This window comes from Polypterus senegalus, chromosome 4 (genome assembly GCF_016835505.1).
Source record: "Polypterus senegalus isolate Bchr_013 chromosome 4, ASM1683550v1, whole genome shotgun sequence".
Taxonomy (NCBI): Eukaryota; Metazoa; Chordata; class Cladistia; order Polypteriformes; family Polypteridae; genus Polypterus; species Polypterus senegalus.
Window position 1 is genome coordinate 81,406,237 of NC_053157.1, and position 10,443 is coordinate 81,416,679.

Here is a 10,443-nt window from a genome sequence, read left to right on the forward strand (position 1 = left end):
AATGTAAACAGTTCATTTTGATGTCTTGTTCATTTATCCGACGCCCCCCTTGTACAGCTTCGGGGGTACGCCCCACAGTTTGAGAACCGCTGAGGTAAAGTACCTTAAAGTTAGATTTCGCTTTCTCAATATCTGCAACTCATTTCAAGACATCTCAGTAAAATATCCGTAAACTTAAATAGATCTCAAATAAAATGTAAAAAAAAAAATTCCTGTCGATTTTAAATGAGCTCAAATGCATTTTAAGCAATCACAAGTTGACCACTTTTGCATTTTAAGATATCTCATTCTGAGATATCTCAAAAGCACTTCATTTCAAATTTCATACTTTTTTTCAACAGGATGTCCTCTCTCTTTTAAAATATCTCAAATTAAAATTTTTCAGAGATCTCAAAATGAACAAGAGGCTATTTGAAAATATCAGTAAATGCATTCGAGTTACATTTAATGGCATTTTAGAAATCTCAAAATGGTAGATGTCTTGAAGTAAAGTTCTGCATTTTTAAAGATATGTTAAAATATACTTCACAAGCCTTTACATCAAATATGAAATCTTCTGGAGTAATTTTTACATATCTCAAATGGGGGAGAACTCTATTTTAATATATAAGGAAATGGAATGGAGACAACTAAAGTGTATTTCTAAAAGTAAGCCATTGCAAAGATATCTGAAATGCTTTGAAAAATATGTGGCTTTAATTCAAAATATCTTGAACAGTATTATTTTTTTTTGGCATGAAAATTGTTTTGGGGCTGTTATTGAGGGAGGAGTGAGACTCGCCACGACACATTTGTTACTAGATTGGTCTACATTCTCAATTTAAGATTAGCACACGCTGTGAGAGATGACCAGGGACTTTGCCTGGAGAAGGGAAGGTCCAGGAGAGAGGCAGTATCTTCCCGGGGATGCAAGAGGGCAGCCCCCTGGATTGCATGAGGCCACGGAGGTTGGAAGCTCAACTCTGTGGGGGCTGTGGCCACCACCAGGGGGCTCCTGGATGGTTCCAGAGCAATGGACTGCAGCACTTCCGCCACACCAGGAAGTACAGCCAGAACAGGAACCAGGTACACCCAGAGTGCTTTGGTGTGCCCATGCAGCATTTCTGCCACTGCAGGAAGGTCATCAGGGAGCACCTGGAGCACATCTGGGAGCATTATAAAAGGGGCCGCCTCACTCCATTCGGGGAGCCAGAATCTGGAGGAGGGAGACAAAGCTTGCCAGAGAGGAGTGGAAGTGGCAGAAGAAACAAAAGAAGGGAGAAAGTAAAGTATAAGGACTGAGTTGTTGGGATTGTGTTGGGCACTGTGTTGTGTGCAAAAAAGAACGGTAAAATAAAAGTGTGCTTTTGGACATTGTGTGTTTCAGTGTCTATCTGTAGCTGGGTTGATCTTTTACAGCGCACACAGAGATCCTTTTCACGTGAGTATTGTATGAGATATCTCTACACTGCCAATCACTCCCTAGTACTCCACACAGGGACTTACTATCTTCTGCGCTTAACAAAATATGAGTATCCCTGAGATGCATGATGGCTCATACACCTTTTTGTTAAATGCCACTTGCCAACCAATAATCTCTAACTTCTAATTACCCTATTAAGATGCCCCCCTCAGCCTTGATAACCCTGAAGAGCAGAGCAAATGGCAATCTTCCCCTACACCGGGTGCCTTTGTGTTTATTACTTCAATCACTCTAGATATAAAGATAAACTGTCAAATGCAATGTGGTGGATATCAATATACTGTATAATAAAACCAATAGAAGAAAGTAAAACAAAACAAAATAGCAAAGTCTAGATATATAGTTTCAAGGATGACAAGTAAATCGCTAGACACAGGTGCAAGTATTTGGTGTGAAACCAGCTACAACCCCGTTTAATTGCCAGAAAAAAAAAAAAAATCATTTTCCTCTGCGGTCTCAGGTCGAAAGATGTCATTCTCATCTCATCTTCACAGTTATATCGGTCTGTGCCTCATAATGGGTGGAGTTTATAACATCTAGCAGGGGCAGGACTAGAAGTCGCCTCTTGACAACACCTCTGTACTGTGGAGGGAACAAGAGACATTGTTATGGTAGTTACAACGTCCCCCTCTCCTGCCCGGAGGTGGTATTACTTGGCTTACCCGAACCTTTTGGGTCTTTCTTAAGTGTGCATGCATGATAATAGTCTTAGACAGCTTACTAAAATTCAGCAGTATGGAAGGTGGATGTTGTCCTGTGCAGCTTTTTTGATTATGCAATTAGCAGACGAAATGATCTTGTTCACATCTCAGTCTCTGACATTGCTTCCTTTGTTGTTACTACTTCAGTCGCACAGACAAGCCATTTTTTATGTTAAAAATCACATGTGGGGCTCCAGAAACTTGTGGCATTACACATATACTGTATGATTGGCTAGCTGTCTTGGTGATGAATGGTTCTGCCCACAAGCTTTGATCCTCATATTGTCTCTGTTTAAATATTAAGTTTCAAAAACACTTTGAATTACTTGGATAACATTGCATTGAAGTTATAAATTATTGATCACAAGAAAACTGAATGTACAATTATTGATCAAAAGAAAAGAGAAACATGCAGCTTCATTCAACTTTCACACAAAAAATATATTGAATTGAAACAGCAACACCTCAGTTTTAGAATTGAACAGCTTTGGGGTGAAAAAGATCAAGCCAAAATGACATGGAAAGAACACACAGAATATACATACACACTGTATGAGTAGAACAAGAAACATTTGGGCTGTCCAGTTGCAGCACTAATTACTGCATGGCTTGATGTATGCTGGAAAGCATAATGCTAGCAAACATTTGAAAGAAAAAAAAACAAAACAATTTTCTGTGTAACATGGCTCTGTGATTGTTTAAACAGGGACACCTTTTCCACAAACTGGAAAAGTCATGCTTCTTAGTTGACTTTTCTAAGAGGTTGGTAAAGACCAAGATTCTGCTGTGCCCCATTCCGATCAGTGTAATGTCTGCTGCTTGATGCATTCCTGGTATTGACTATTGCTGCTTTTAAGGAAGCAAGAGGTACTGGGCTTTCCATACTTCTTTACTGGCTGTGCTGCATAGCCTTGTCTGGGAAAAGCTAAAAACAGAAGTGTAAATACATAATTTAAAAAAAAAGTCCTAATTTTAATGCTGAAAACTAGAATCCTAGTCCCATCACTAAACTGGAATGTTTAGGTTGCATGCACATTTAAGGGTATAGAGTGCACTGCAGGAATAAATTTGTCTAGCTCCTCAGGCAGAAGAAGGGACAAGGACAATTTCACATGATACAGAAAGCAATATTATTCTAGATTACAAATTTAGCACTGAGCAAAAGATGGAAAAGTTTGGTAAAAATGCTTAAGAAGACAGAGTTAATGGTTGCTATTATCATTTCAATAATAAGTTAAATTACTTAGGGGAAGTTTATTACTTATCTTGCACAATATCTGGTGGGGCTATGTTCACTAGCCCTTAATGCAGGATCTCTACTGATCTTGAATAACATGCAGAACATTCTAACTGGGGTGAGATATCTCAGATGTATTTTGTGTCATTGGAAATGTATTTTGAGATATCTTAAAAACTTAACTTACCAGGCATTTCAAGATCAAATTCATTGCAAGATAGAACAACATTCTCAATCCCTTAAAATCTATTTAAGGATCACAGGGCCAGAGTATATGTGTCAGCAATCAGACATATACAGGATAACAACCCTAAATGCCACTCCACTTCATTATATTATCTATTTACACACTCCCACACTCATACTAGAGCCTGTTTGGATTCATTAGTTTATCTGAAGTACACACCCTTGGGGATGTGAGAGGTAACCATACCCAAAATGAGTAGAACGTGCAAACCAAAAAGGTGACTGCACACAGGATCCAAACCCCAGACATTGGAATTATAAGGTAGTAGTGCTAATCACTGGCACCCCATTTAAAGATATATTAAAAGATTTTTTTTTGTGGATTTGGTCATATCTGAAGTACATTTCAATATATGTTAAAATAAAAAAGCCCTTTTCAAAAGAGAATTTTCCAGTATGTCATTTTCAGTTATTTTAAAAATGTAACATAATTTATTTTAAGTTTTATTGAACTGCATTTTAGAAATCTAAGATTACTGTACTTAGATATCTAAACACTAGGTTAACATTTCATGAAACGTATATGAGATATATTTTAAAACATAATTTCCCAAGGATTCTGACGTATCGGCATATGTTTGGAAAGAAAGTTGTTTTGCAATATCTGGAAATGCATTTGAGATATTTTAAAAGATACCAATGTCCCAGTTCAGGAATTTACAAATGAGCACAACTCCCCTTATCGCTGCTATCTTCCCTCAGACAGTAGTGGCGAGATCACGCTTTGGCTACTGGATTACATACCAGCCTTTCTTGCTGCTGCTCTAAACGACAACTCCATTAACCCAGTGGCCACTTAGGCTTGTTTCAAGAGATGGTTGTATTTGGAGGCTCAGAAGGAAAGAAAGAACATATTATCAAATAATCTGTATTTCTTTTTGATATCTTGAAATTTATCAAGATATATTAAAAGTCATTTTGAGATACCTCTCAATTTTGATTTAGTTTGACATACAGAACGTACTTTCATTTATTTATACTTGTGTTATTTTAGCTAACTGTAACTCCCAACTTTCATTTTGCTTCTCAGTTTCACCTTAATAATAAGAAGGAAATGCATTTAGATGTTTAAGTACCTATTAAATTTCATTATTTGCACAAGCAGCACAAAGGAAAAAGAGGGAGAGGGTAGAGGTCTGAACTTCAGATGCAGAACATCACTATCTTTAAATGGTCTTAAAAGGTGAACTGAGTGGAGATTATAAGGCCTACTAGACATTAGGTTGACTGATTGGAAAAGTAGCTTTTTGTGATTGAATACACTACTGTACATTAGTGTACATCAAATATTAGATTTTAAGATTGAAAGTGTATATCTCAAATTGGCTAATTCATCAGGTTTGTTTAGGTTGATTTTGATGTGTTCCAACTACAGAGGAATCATGCTCCTCAGCCTCCCAGGTAAGGTATATGCAAGGGTGCTGGTGGGAATACTGTTTCCGATGGTTAAGTCAAAGGTATAGGAGAAAGAATGTGTATTTGTCTTGGCTGTAGACCAACTCTTTTCCTTGGTGCAGCTGCTGGAGAGTGCATGTTTGTATGATAATCCAATGTAAGTGTGTTTTGTAGATTTGGAAAAATCATATGACCACACCTTCGCCATGTGTTTTGGGAAGTGCAGCAGGAATATGGGGTAACCAGGCTGCTCTTACGTGTTGTTCCTTATATGAATGCAGTGACAAATTTGTTAACTGTGGGTGTCAGGCTTCATGAACAGCATATCAAGGTGCAGCTGAGGATGTGAGGGTCTCCAGTAGTGGAAGCTAGGGGTTGTATCAGTCAATGGTGGTGAAGCCGAGTACAAGCGAAAAATTGCTGGTTTATTGATCAATATACATCCCTGTTCTCACCTATGGTCATAAGCTGTGGGTAGTAACCACAAGAATGAGGTAGCATGTAGAAAGTACAAGCAGCAGAAATTAAGTTTTTTTTTTTTCTTCTCAGGGTGACTGGACTCACACTCTTTGACATGGTGATAAACTCAGTGACTTGGGAGAGCCTTGAGTATAGTCACTGCTCGTCTGGATCAAGAGGAGCCAGTTAAGGTGGTTTGGGCATATGGATAAAGCAACTTCGAGCATGTCTCACTAGGCAGAGACCTTGTGGCAGACCCAGGGCATACTAGAAGCATTATATCTCATTGCTGGCTTAGGAAATCCCTAAAAACAGCTGAAATCTGTAGCTGGGGACAGGGAAATCTGGGCTGACCAAGAAAATGAGATGGGTTTTATGAAATTGCAAAACTTGTGAAGTGCTGTATATGGGATGCCCTTTTTCGTATGAGCAGATGCTAAGGTGGAACCATATTGCATACTGATTAAGATCACTGGGCAAAGATAACCTTTACCTAGGATATCCATTCACTTGCTACGTTCAACATGGAAAAACAATGCATGTTGGGGGGGTTCCAATTGTCTCAACTTCAGTTCTAACTGTACATATGCAGTGTAAAATATTATTATACATTGATACATTATTGTGGGTGGCATGGTGGCGCAGTGGTAGTGCTGCTCCCTCACAGTTAGGAGACCCGGGTTCACTTCCCGGGTCCTCCCTGCGTGGAGTTTGCATGCTCTCCCCGTGTCTGCGTGCGTTTCCTCCGGGTACTCTGGTTTCCTCCCACAGTACAAAGAGATGCAGATTAGGTGGATTGGCGATTCTAAATTGTCCCTAGTGTATGCTGTGGGTGTGGGTGTGTGTGTCCTGCGGTGGGTTGGTGCCCTGCCTGGGATTGGATCCTGCCTTGTGCCCTGTGTTGGCTGGGATTGGCTCCAGCAGACCCCTGTGACCCTGTGTTCGGATTCAACGGGATGGATGGATACATTATTGTTTATAATTACTATATTGTAACCCAGCCACAGGGGATGCACAAACCAGTGTTTCTTCGTGCCGGTCCCAAACCCAGATAAATGGGGAGGGTTACGTCAGGAATGGCATCCGGTGAAAAATTTTGCCAAATCAATAGGTGGACAACAATACAAATTTCCACACCGGATCGGTTGAGCCCAGGTAAACAACGACCGCAACCAGTACTTTTAGTCAATAGGGTTCTGGCGGAAATTGGGCTACTGTTGGCCGAAGAAAGAGAAGAAGAGGGGGGAGATGTGTCCAGAGGCAGGAGGAAGGTAAAGAAAGTGGAACTGAGGGTAGGAACTTTGAATGTTGGCAGTATGACAGGTAAGGGGAGAGAGTTAGCAGATACGATGGAGAGAAGGAAGGTTGATATATTGTGCGTACAAGAGACTAAAGGGAAGGGGAGTAAGGCCAGGTGGATCAGAGGTGGATTCAAATTGTTCTATTATGGTGTGGATGGGAGGAGAAATGGGGTAGGGGTTATTTTGAAGGAACAGTATGTCAAGAGTGTTTTGGCGGTGAAAAGAGTGTCAGACAGAGTAATGATTATGAAGCTAGAAATTGGAGGTGTGACGATGAATGTTGTTAGTGCATATGCCCCACAAGTTGGGTGTGCGATGGATGAGAAAGAAGATTTTTGGAGTGAGTTGGATGAAGTGATGAACAGTGTACCCAAGGGACAGAAAGTGGTGATTGGAGCGTATTTCAATGGACCTGTTAGTGAAGGGAACAGAGGAGATGAGGATGTAATGAGTAGGTATGGTGTCAAGGAGATGAATGAAGAAGGTCAGATGATAGTGGATTTTGCCAAAAGGATGGACATGGCTGTGGTGAATACATATTTTAAGAAGAGGGAGTAACATAGGGTGACATACAAGAGTGGAGGAAGATGCGCACAGGTAGATTACATCCTATGCAGAAGAGTCAATCTGAAGGAGATTGAAGACTGCAAAATAGTGGCAGGGGAAAGGGTAGTTAAGCAGTATAGGATGGTGGTCTGTAGGATGACATTCGAGATCAAGAAGAGGAAGACCGTGAGGGCAGAGCCAAGGATCAAATGGTGGAAGTTGAAAAAGGAAGACTGCAAGGTTAAGTTTAGGGATGAGGTGAGACAGGCACTGGGTGGCAGTGAAGAGGTACCAGACAGTTAGGCAACTACAGCAGATGTAGTAAGGTTGACAGCAAGAAGGGTGCTTGGCGTGACATCTGGACAGAGAAAAAGGAAACCTGGTGGTGGAATGGGGAAGTACAGGAGAGTATGCACAGAAAGAGGATGGCGTAGAAGTGGGATAGTCTGAATGGATGAATAGTAATTTTCTCAAACTAAATAAAGAGAAAACTGAAATTTTGGTAATTGGCAATAATGGATTCAGCGAGGTTATCAGAAATAAACTTAATGCACTAGGATTAGTAGTTAAGACGGAAGTAAAAAATTTAGGGGTAACCGTTGACTGTAATCTGAATTTTAAATCGCATATTCATCAGACCACTAGGACAGCATTTTTTCATTTAAGAAACATAGCTAAAGTTAGACCTCTTATATCATTGAAAGATGCTGAGAAATTAATTCACGCTTTTGTTTTCAGTAGACTAGATTACTGTAACGCCCTCCTCTCAGGACTACCCAAAAAAGACATAAATCATTTGCAACGAGTGCAGAATGCAGCTGCTAGAATCCTAACTGGGAAAAGAAAATCCGAACACATTTCTCCAGTTTTGATGTCACTACACTGGTTGCCTGTGTCATTCAGGATTGACTTTAAAATACTGCTTATGGTTTATAAAGCCTTAAATAATCTCGCTCCATCTTATATATCGGAATGCCTGACACGTTATATTCCAAATCGTAACCTTAGATCTTCAAATGAGTGTCTCCTTATAATTCCAAAAGCTAAACTTAAAAGAAGTGGTGAGGCGGCCTTCTGCTGCTATGCACCTAAAATCTGGAATAGCCTGCCGATAGGAATTCGCCAGGCAAATACAGTAGAGCAATTTAAAACACTGCTGAAAACACATTACTTTAACATGGCCTTTTATAACTTCACTTTAACATAATCCTGATACTCTGTATGTTCAATTCTTCATAATAACTATTCATGGTGGCTCTAAAATCCGTACTGACCCCTACTCTCTCTTCTGTTTCTTTTTCCGGTTTCTTTGTGGTGGCGGCCTGCGCCACCACCACCTACTCAAAGCATCATGATGCTCCAACAATGATGGACTGAAAGCCAGAAGTCTACGTGACCATCATCATCAGGTCCTTCCATGAAAATATGATGATTTATGTTAGGTAGAATGCCCAGAGGGGACTGGGCGGTCTCTTGGTCTGGAACCCCTACAGATTTTATTTTTTTCTCCAGCTTTTGGAGTTTTTTGTTTTTCTGTCCACCCTGGCCATCGGACCTTACTCTTATTCTATGTTAATTAATGTTGACTTATGTTTATCTTTTATTGTGTCTTCTATTACTCTATTCATTTTGTAAAGCACTTTGAGCTACATTTTTTTTTGTATGAATATGTGCTATATAAATAAATGTTGATTGAAATGTTGATTGATAGTCAGAAAGATGCAGAAAGTAGACAAGAGTACAAGGAGGTAAGGTGTAAGGTGAAGCGAGAGGTGGCAAAGGCTAAAGAAAAGGCATATGATGAGTTGTATGAGAGTTTGGACACTAAGAAGGGAGAAAAGGACCTGTAACGATTGGCTAGACAGAGGGACCGAGCTGGGAAAGATGTGCAGCAGGATAGGGTGATAAAAGGATAAAGACTGAAACGTACTCACAAGCGAGGAGAGTGTGTTGAGCAGATGGAAAGAGTACTTTGAGAGGCTGATGAATGAAGAGAATGAGAGAGAGAGATGGTTGGATGATGTAAAGGTAGTGAATCAGAAAGTGCAACGGATTAGCAAGGAGGAAGTAAGGACAGCTATGAAAACGATGAAGAATGGAAAGGCCGTTGATCTAGATGACATACCTGTGGAAGCATGGAGGTGTTTAGGAGAGATGGTAGTGGAGTTTTTAACCAGATTGTCTAATGGAATCTTGGAAAGTGAGAGGATGCCTGAAGAGTGGAGAAGAAGTGTGTTGGTGCTGACATTTAAGAATAAGGGGGATGTACAGGACTGTAGTAACTACAGGGGGATAAAATTGATGAGCCACAGCATGGTTATGGGAAAGACTAGTGGAAGCTAGGTTAAGAAGTGAGGTGATTATTAGTGAGCAGCAGTATGGTTTCATGCCAAGAAAGAGCACCACAGATGCAATGTTTGCTCTGAGGATGTTGATGGAGAAGTATAGAGAAGGCCAGAAAGAGTTGCATTGTATCTTTGTGGACCTGGAGAAAGCATATGACAGGGTGCCTCGAGAGATGCTGTGGTATTGTATGAAGAAGTTGGTTAGTGTACGTAAGAGTTGTACAGGTTATGTACAAGGGATGTGTGACTGTGGTGAGGTCTGTTGTAGGAGTAATGGATGTATTCAAGGTGAAGGTGGAATTACATCAGGGATCGGCTCTGAGTCCTTTCATATTTGTAGTGGTGATGGACAGGTTAACAGAGGAGATTAGACAGGAGTTCCCGTGGACTATGATGTTTGCTGATGACATTTTGATCTGTAGTGATAGTAGGGAGTAGTTCGTGGAGACCTTGGAGAGATGGAGATATTTTCTAGAGAAGAGAGGAATGAAGGTCAGTTGGAACAAGACAATACATGTGTGTAAATGAGAGGGAGGCGAGTGGAATGGTGAGGATTCAAGGAGTAGAGCTGCTGAAGGTGGATGAGTTTAAATACTTGGGATCAACAGTTCAGAGTAACAGGGATCGTGGAAGAGAGGTGAAAAAGAGAGTGCAGGCAGGGTGGAATGGGTGGAGAAGAGTGTCAGGATAATTTGTGACAGACGGGTATAAGCAAGAGTGAAAGGGAAGGTCTACAGGACGGTAGTGAGAC